The sequence below is a fragment of the Tamandua tetradactyla genome, chromosome X (genome assembly GCF_023851605.1).
Source record: "Tamandua tetradactyla isolate mTamTet1 chromosome X, mTamTet1.pri, whole genome shotgun sequence".
In the NCBI taxonomy this organism is placed as follows: Eukaryota; Metazoa; Chordata; class Mammalia; order Pilosa; family Myrmecophagidae; genus Tamandua; species Tamandua tetradactyla.
This window is the reverse complement of record NC_135353.1, coordinates 11,865,801-11,875,586: the sequence shown is the minus strand read 5'-3', so window position 1 is coordinate 11,875,586 and position 9,786 is coordinate 11,865,801. Positions and strand designations below refer to the sequence as shown.

Here is a 9,786-nt window from a genome sequence, read left to right as displayed (position 1 = left end):
CCCTCGCCTTCTTTTCTATTGTGCACAGATTTTTCAATCTGTTTCCATTCCACAGCATGGTGGAGATGTTAGGTCTAATGAAAATGCCTGACCACACTTTGAATCTGGAAACCAGGAACAAGCAGCCCCAGGTGCTTATTAGGGCAGGAACTCTCAGTGACAGGGTCCCCTCCCCCTGGGGTAGAAAGATAATAAAACATATAGTGGAGGTTTGTCTCTCCTCTCTGATACAAAGTGGGGCATGTGGAGGGGCCATCCACTGACCTTGGCCCAAGCATTTGTCCTCTCCAGGAGACTGGCCACAATGGGATCTCTTTCCCTACTCTTTTGGATGTATTGTGTTGTGTAAGTAATAAATTTTTGTTTCTGTTATGCCTGAGCCTGTGCTCCCATGATGTACTGTGCAGCAACTCCTCCACAGATTTTGTCTCAGTGAGCAAGGTGCATGGGGAAAAATGGAGTGAGTTGATTTTATAGTTGTTCCTTTCAACACATTTGTGTTTATTTTTCTTCTTTTTTTAAACATAAATTAACCCACTTATCTTAGGCTAGAGAAGTTTCAAATTGTGGAGATTCTACTGGTCTTTCAATTCCTTCAGTCTCCTGATCACAGATTGTACTGTGACCGCAGAGATAGTGGTGGTGTAGGTCCAGGCAGAAACAGCTACTCTTTTCATGCAGGAGCCACAATGCCAGGTCTACACAGCTCTTCTTTTTATTTTGGTTTTGCCACAGAAGGAGCAAGTATATTTGGCATGCTGGCTGATTTCAATTTTCTTCACCATTTTCCTGAGAGAGACATCATAACGGGTCCCTTATTTGTTGACATTCTGACCTTCTTGGTGCGTTTCGCCATATTGCGCAAACTTACTCTAAGCCCACAGAGGAAGAGAATATTTGTGCTTCTTTTGTGCAGGAGCATCCTGGGCAACACCTTGGGCAACATCGTGGCTTTGTGGTCTAGACTGAGGGGTTGTCATTGCCCTACCAGATTGGGGAAACTAGGGCATGCTGTATCTGTCATCTGGGGGAACGGAGTTGAGAATTTGGCAAGATGGTTCCACACTGAAGTCAGTGAAGTAGGGGCTTCCATAATCTGTATACCCTCTCCTGGCTCATGACTTATATTTGTTCTCATTCTAGAATGTGTACTCAGGCCACCCAGACTGATCTTGGGGTTGATGTGAGGTCAGTCATTATTCAGGAGACTATTGAAATTGAAGATGGGGATCTGGATGTGAAAATGAAAGTATGAGCTTTTACAGGATGTGAAAGATTGGTATGGATAGAAGCACAGAGAGGCTCTATTCTCATGACTGTCCCAACTTTATCATGAGGGCATCACTACAACATAGATCAACCTGGCTTAATGGAGGCATCTCAGCTTCTTTCTATACAATCCTGTCCTTCAACACTCTTAATTAGTTGGAGTTAAAAAAGAAGGAAGTGGGATTTGGGGAGGGAGCAACTGATGGTACAGCCCCAGGCATACCATGGCCACAGCCTCTGTCTGACTAGACCCTTCAGGAGTCAGGTGAGCATATCCTACTCAGGGTAACTTCCTGAATTCCAACTAAGCCTTGGAGTAAGAAGGAGGAAGTTGTGGTCACACCGTGAAAACTGGGTGTGGGCACATGGATATTCCACCACCAATGGAGGGATTTAGCCCCTTACCAGAATCCCTGGAAGATTTGTTCCTCACTCTCTGGAGGGACAATGATGATTTCACAGACGGACACTGATGATTTCAATAGAATGGGGCCTCCTGAGTGGGAGTGACCAGTTGGTTCTGCTCCTCAGTCTAGGGCTTCCCCTAGAAGATGTGACTGAGCAGGGGCCCTGCTTGGGGCAAGGGCTCCCATACTTAGAGAGTGGTCACTGTATTAACTGAAAAGGAGCCAGGCCAGTGAGCAGTAGGTATATGCCTTTTTACCCAGCAAATCTTAAAACTCTCTGGATGGGACAGTGGCCACCCCTTCTCCTTGGAGCTCCCACTTGCCAACCTATGTGCTTGTGGCTACTCAAGAAAGGGTTCCAAAGGATACCACAGATGGGATATCCAGTGAAGAACTTTGGGAAAAATATAAACAAGGAGGAGGGCCATGGCTCGACACAGATGATGTACCCCTGCCTGAACCCCACCCCACAATCTCTAGACACAGCCTGAAGAAGAGAAGAAAGAGCCTTACAAATTTCCCACCTCTCCCTTTGGCCCAACTGAGGAGTCTGGCCCCCAAGAGGAATTCAAAGTCTCTACCTGGACTTGCCTAAGTTGAATTGGCCTCATTTTCTGGCGTGCAAAGGCCACATGCCCCAGTGAATGTACAGTTTGGGGGCAGAGAAGAAACCTTTATGGAACTTTGAGATACAGTCACCCAGGTCACTATCATTCAGGGAGACACAAGGGTTAGGAGAGTGGCATATAGTGTAGGGAGGTTTTAGGCATTCCACATGGGTGTGGGAACAGGAGGTTACTGCTACCTGTGGGTTGGTCCCTATGGTCCCTTGGCTAACCCTGTGGTCATTTCCTACCAGGGAATGCATTATAGGAATCCCAGCAACAATTGCAAATATATCTTCTCCCATCCCAATAAATTTTGGCTATCATGATTTGGCGAGTGCCACAGTGTTCCTACCTCCTTGCTGCATTGTCCAACAGCAGCAATACTGCCCCACTGTTGGTGAAAAGGACATTACTGAGCTTACAAAGAGCCTTCTATCAGTGGGTGTCCTCTGCTCCATTATCTCTGCCTATAATGGCCTGGTATGGCCTGTGCAACAGGTGAGTGGAGCATGGCAGCTAGCTATAGACTATCCAGCACTTGCGGACATAAGTGTCCACCTTGGTGCCTGCAGTCCCAGACAACAGTGACTCTCAGAGAAGTCATTATGGCCTCCACTGGCATTTTATATGCAGTTGTTGACCTGGTGAACTGTTTTTTTGCCATCTCTCTGCAAAAGGAGGACCAGGATTAATTCACTTTCCAGTTACAAGACCTACAGTATACCTTCACTGTACTGCCACAGGAGTAAACTCTCCTATCTGACACCACTGGGTGAAAAATGATTTGAGTAAGCTGCCCCTGCCCCTACTCAAAGGACTCTGTTCTAGTTTGCTAGCTGCCGGAATGCAACACACCAGAGACGGATTGGCTTTTAATAAAAGGGGATTTATTTTGTTGGTTCTTCAGAGGAAAGGCAGCTAACTTTCCACTGAGGTTCTTTCTTACATGGAAGGCACAAGATGGTCTCTGCTGGTCTTCTCTCCAGGCCCCTGGGTTCCAACAACTTTCCCCGGGGTGACTTCCTTCTGCATCTCCAAAGGCCTGGGCTGAGCTGCGAGTGCTGAGATGAGGAATGCTGAGCTGCTTAGCTGTGCTACGTTGTGATCTCTCATTTAAGCACCAGCCAATTAAGTCAAATGTCACTCATTGCAGCAGACACACTTCCTAGCCGACTGCAGATGTAATTAGCAACAGATGAGGTTCACGTACCATTGGCTTATGTCCGCAGCAACAAGATTAGGTATGCTCACCTGGCCAAGTTGACACCTGAATCTAACTAACGCAGACTCCAAGTGTTCCATTATATTGATTACACCATGTTGGTGGGCCAGAGCGAAGAGCAAACCTCCCAGGGATTACATGCATAGCTAATTGGGCTTTGACATTCTGGCTGTGCCCAAAATCCCAACAAGTTACAAGACCCAGCCAAGCAGGTCATCTTCTTAGGTAGTATATGGGCTGGAGCCCAATGCAGGATCCCTGACCCAATACCAGACAAATTACTGTCCCTAACTTACCCACCTCTGAAAAGGAAGCCCAGTGGTTGATTGGGTCATTTGTACATTGACTCCAGGACATTCCTCATCTCAGTACCTAGTGGAACACCTATATTTGGTGACACGGAAAATAGGTGTTTTCCACTGGGGATCAGAGGAGGAGAAAGCCTGGAGGTAATGTGACAGTTTCAGCCACCCTACATCTAGGACCTGTAGGGTCTGGATCTCCATTCTAGCTATAGGTTTCTGCTGTATGGACACACAGCAATTTATCCCTTTGGCAAAAGGGAACAACAAGAATTTGCATGCCACAGGTGGTTTAGTGCTAGAATGCTCGCCTTCCATGCAGGAGACCTGTGTTCAATTCCTGGACCATGCACCCAAAAAGAATATATATATATATATATATATATACTGATAGTACAGTAGGAAGTCAAATATATCCTTTAAAAAAATCCCCCAATTATACTTATGTATGAAAAATTGCAATATCACATCTCACTGGTAAAAAGAAGACGTTTTAAATAAATTGCATGTGTTAATCACTTAGTTAATGTGCTTGTTAGTTATGCTGGATTATACCTGTTATTACTATCTCATCAATTTTATGTCATTTTAACTAAATTGGACATTATAATATAAAGTGAAATATAAAAATGGATGCATGTCTTTTTTCACAAAATTGTATTTCTAAAATTTTTCAGAAGAAAATGGTAATAACTAAAATTATCATTTGCACATTCTTTGCTTTCAACATTATAGCTAAACCTGTGCCTTTCTTATCCGTTTGCCTACCATGATAGAAAGAACCTTGACCAGCAGCATCTTTAGATCTGATGAATAGGAAGTTCATCTTAGGAGTCATGTGGCCCACTTCTAGTGATCTAAATATTATATATGTCACATCCAGCACTTGACAGTCCAAAGGCTATAATTAAAACATGATTTCTAAAGATATGCTGTGCAGGAATTGTGTTTGCATGAAACTTTCTTAATCCTTTATCAGCCATACATGGGCTGATTTGAACAGAAGAAAGCATAAGAGTTAAGAGCATTTTGTTGTGAAGTCAGCAACACCTACATATGTATCCTCATTCTACATTGTGTGTGATATTGGGGAATGTACTCAAGTCTCTCTGTCTCAGTTAAGATGTTGCAAATTTTCAATAAATGTTTATCATCTTCAAAAAAAAAAAAAAGAATTTGCATATCCCTGGGTTCTTGAACCAAGAAGCTCCCAGATACAGCACAGTGCTACTCCTCCTTTGAGAGGCATCTAATGTCATGCTATCAGGCCTTGTTGGAAACAGAAAGGATCGCTGAGCTCTCAGGATGTCCTGAGGCTAGAAATCCCCACCATGTTCTGGGTCCCGGGTAATCAAAACACTCATCCAGAGAGTGCCCAACGACAGAGCATCAATAAATGAAAATGGTACATTTAGGATTGTGCTTGCCTGGGTTCCCAGGAAGTGAGATGCTTGCATGGGTGGGTGATGGAGGCTCCCTCAACAATGATCCTGTTGCAATACCAGATAAGGGCTCTCCCTCTTAGCATGGGAATCCTGAGGTCCCCAACTCAAGGATGCCCCACTGGATGCTCAATGCCTGTTCACTGATGGATTGACCAAGCTGAAGTTGCCTGATGTGCATTGGTCAGTAGCTGCTGTTTCTGTTACCTTGGGTCAGAATATATATCACTGCTCACACTGGAAAAATGTGCCTAATGGGATGAACTGTAAGCAGTCCTTAAACACTCAGACCCAAGCAGCCCTGTGTACCTGTTTACTGACTCACGTGCTGTCAGTCAAATGCTTAGCAGTCTGATTAGGTTCATGAGAGAATGCGATTGGAGATCCAAGGTTTCCCAGTATGGGGAAGGGAACTTTGAAAATAACTGGCAGTGTGCAAAAGCACCATCTACACTACCCATGCTGATGCACAAACCAAAGGCCCAAAGTGATTAAATTACTAGCTGATAAAAGATGCACTGAGCTTCTTTTCACATCAAATGAAGCTGGAAATTCTTCTGGGAAAGAGGAAGAGGATGAGCTCTGCCTGGAGGATGACGACAATGAACTTAACCCTGGGGACATCCATGAAATAGCTGAAGTTCCCATGGCTGCTTCTGCTGCTGGGTGAATCCGCCATTGAACTGGACATGGAAATTCTGGCAAAAAATTATAGGTCCAGGAACATGTATGTAGTACCTCTCTCATTAAAAGAGGCCCAATCTTCCATTTACCAATGTAAGAGATGTCAAATACAAGCCAGAACCCAAAAAGGACATTTTGGAGCTATTCCTAGAGAGAACACATTGGGCTGCCCAAGGCAAGTTGACTATATCAGTCGTCTCCCACCATCCCAAGGTACGTTCTATTCCTTGGTTGTTGTAGACACCTGTACAGGCTATGACCTTGCCTTTCCAGTTCATCCAGCAGATGCAGTACATACATGGGATACCTTGAAAAATCAGCTTTGGCACACCTTTAGGTACCCAGATGATATCTCCTCTGACCAAAAACTCACTTTGCTGCAAAATCCATTTAAAAATCCATGCAGATTCATGGCATTAGATGGACATTCCATGTCACCCACCACCATAGACAGCTGGCACTGTGGAGAACTTTAATGGCTGCCTGACAAAAGAGTTTTGGCATTCACATCCTGGTAACTTTCTCATTTTTTGGGGGGGAGGAGGGGGGTGGTATGAGCTAGCTCCGGGAATTGAACCTGGGTTTCGGGCACAGCATGGGAGAATTCTGCCACTGAGCCACATTACAACGGCCCCTGGCAACTCTTTTACTAGATGGATTATCCACCTAGATAGGCAGTCTAGAAGCTGAACTCAGCAGTTCCCCTGAAGAGAAACACAGCCTTATCCCATTTACTAGCACAGGGAGGGGACAAGAATTGGGGAGGTACCAGGCTTTGCTGTGCATCTGCTCTTAAACCCATCAAGATGAGGATTAGCCCCCAAAGGGAGACCAAGGACACACCACTTGGGAGTTTCCTTTTCGGCCTCTGTCAGAGAATCATCCTGATTTTTACCCCATTACACCCTCCACACAATTCAGGATGGTAGGAGATTAGAGATGGCAGGTGGAGGGGTGCAATGATGGAAGCAGGCCTAGAAGTGCTTAACACACAGGGAGTGACAATCCAGATGGTGGAACTCACATAGTGGAGGTTAGTGGGCAACACCCGCCCCTGGTTGGGCCACCAGCTCCCTTGGGAATGGACATGGGACACCTTCGAGGAGTCTGGACAACTTCCCTCTATAACAAGGGATAGAAGTAGGCCAGAAGATATAGATAAGGCACTCGGATCAATGGAAAGGGGTGAGTTTATAGTTCAGGGCAAGAGGCAGACAGAACAGGTAGCCTAAAAGAGAAAAATAAGTTACTTCATATAGGCTGAGAAAGGTGTCTCCTACAGGAGTTGGTTGCATGACCACCCTGTCAGGACCAATTACTGCTCCCTCCTTCTGTTTTGTACAGATTTAATCTGGCAGTGACTCTGAAGGAAAGCACCTTTGTCCAGCTGATCCAGGCCATTGAACTTGGTGGCAAAGAATCTGACTGACTGCTAGATCAGCCATCTGATCCTTCACTCCCTCTACCCTTATTTCCAAGACTTGATTGACATTCAAAGAGCTGATTTTCCCTGCCTCACATTTGAACAAACATCAGGAAGCCCTGCATTTATGCACTGTGATGAAGATAATGGCGCAGCTATTGGCTGTGCACTCTTTTTCTTCATACCCCTGGACAACTTGTCAGGATGCAACAACTCCTGATGTAATGAAACGGCAAATGGCCAGTCATCTTTCTAATTTATTATCTCAAGCAAAGCATGACTTGCTGGTGGGGGTGATAAGGTGGTGGTCCATGATTCTGGAGTCTCCTCTTTCTTTTTGGCTAGGAGTAAGCTAATAAACACATAATATGCAATCTGTCAGCCACTTTGGCTGACACTGCTGAGTTCACAGCATAAGCCCTACAGGTTCAGCAAAAATCATTAGATTTTCTAGCTAAAGTGGTATTTGATAATTGCATTACCTTTGACTCCATGTAGGCCAACTAGGAGACATGTGCTATTGCTAATACCTCCTGATATACATGGGCTAATACCACAGGGGAGGTGGAATAGGAGGAGACTAAATTCCAACAGCAAGCCCACTGGCTGCAAGGGGTACAAAGAGATTTATATGGGACCCTGTGGTAGTAAGATTCACTTGTCAACTTGGCCAGGTGACAGTATCTAGTTCTGTTGCTGTGGACATGAGCCAATGGTATGTGAACCTCATCTGTTGCTCATTACATCTGCAGCCAGCTAAGACGTGTGCCTGCTGCAATGATGTTTGATTTAATTGGCTGGTGCTTAAACGAGAAAGTGCAACATAGCACAGCCCAAGCAGCTCAGCATATCTCATCTCAGTGCTTACAGCTCAGCCCAGGCCTTTGGAGATGCAGAAAGAAATGACCCTGGGGAAAGTTGTTGGAACCCAGAGGCCTGGAGAGAGGGCCAGCAGAGATCACCCTGTGCCTTCCCACATAAGAAAGAACCTCAGTTGAAAGTTAGCTACCTTTCCTCTGAAGAACTAATGAAAAAAACCCCTTTTATTAAAAGCCAAACCGTCTCTGGTGTGTTGCATCCCAGCAGCTAGCAAACTAGAAAAGACCTCTTCAGCTATCTCCTGGGGGGTAGCAGGGCATTGATGCACAATTATTCCACACAGGTCTGATCACTCTGCTTGGAGTAAATGTCATGCATAGGTGAAGTCCTCCTTATGTGCTACAGTCACTGGTGTTCCCAAACCTTTACTGTCAACATTGTAGAGAGTCATGGGCTGATAGTCCTGGCCTATCTGAGGTATGAGGTAGGCTTACGTTGTGGAAGCCAATGCAGAGGAGTAGGCTAGGCTTGGTCAAGAGATTGAAGGATGGACTGCTGGGGAAGTCATGGATACATGCTCAGCAGCCATCTCCCAGCCCTCACACCTCAGATAGGCCAGGACTATCAGCCCATGACTCTCTTTTCCTATTGTGTACAAATCTTTCAGTCTGTTTCTATTCCACAGCCTGGTAGAGATGTTAGGTCTAATGAGAAGGCCCGACAATATCTTGAACCTGGAAACCAGGAACAAGCAGCCAGATGCTTATGAGTGTAGGAACTCTCAATGACAGGGCCCTTAACCCCCAGAGTGGATAAATATTCAACACTCAAACAGAAAAGATTTGTTTCTCCTCTCCAGTGTAATGTGGAGAGTGTGGAGCTGCCATGCATCACCTCTGACCCAAGCAGTAACCAAGCAGTTGTCTTCCCTGGGAGACTAGTCATGAAAGGATCTCTTCCTCTGCTTTTTGGGACGCTTTGTGCTATATAAGTAATAAAGCAGTGATTTGCTGAAAGTTCCTGTTGTGCCGGGGCCTGTGTTTCCATTGTGCAGTGTGTAGCAAGTCATTCCATTGGTCTAAGTTTAAAAAGTAAATAATTAAATATTAGATAAAATTTGGAATAATATTTCTACAAATCTGGAGTGCGGAATACTTTCCTAAGCAAGATAGAAGAACAAGAGGAAATAAATAGTTAAAAAGTATAATTAGAAATTAAAATGTGTAAAATGATAAGAGACAACACACCAAAAGACAAATGATAGATGAGAAAAATATGTGCAACATGATAGACAAAGTGTAATAACCACAGTATGAAAATGTTTCTACAAATTGTTTCAAAAGAATAGAAAAAATCAGCAATAAATATGAATAGGGATTAATAGGAAATAACCAAATAGCTAATACATATATTAGCATAATACATATGCTGATAAAACTTACTGGTATTCAAGGAAACGCAAATTAAAGTAACAATGAGATATGATATTCATTCATATGACTGGTTAAAATAAAAAAGAATAATAATTCTCAGTTCCTGGAGAGAATGATAGGGAAATGGCACCCAATGCATTTCTGGTGGAAATGTAAATTATTTCAAATAACTTGAAA

At 44.2% G+C, this 9,786-nt stretch overlaps 1 pseudogene; it reads right to left on the bottom strand.

The window, feature by feature from the left end:
- Nucleotides 1–575: 575 nt before the first annotated feature.
- LOC143670792 (large ribosomal subunit protein eL43 pseudogene) lies at nt 576–856 on the bottom strand (annotated as a pseudogene).
- Nucleotides 857–9,786: the final 8,930 nt, after the last annotated feature.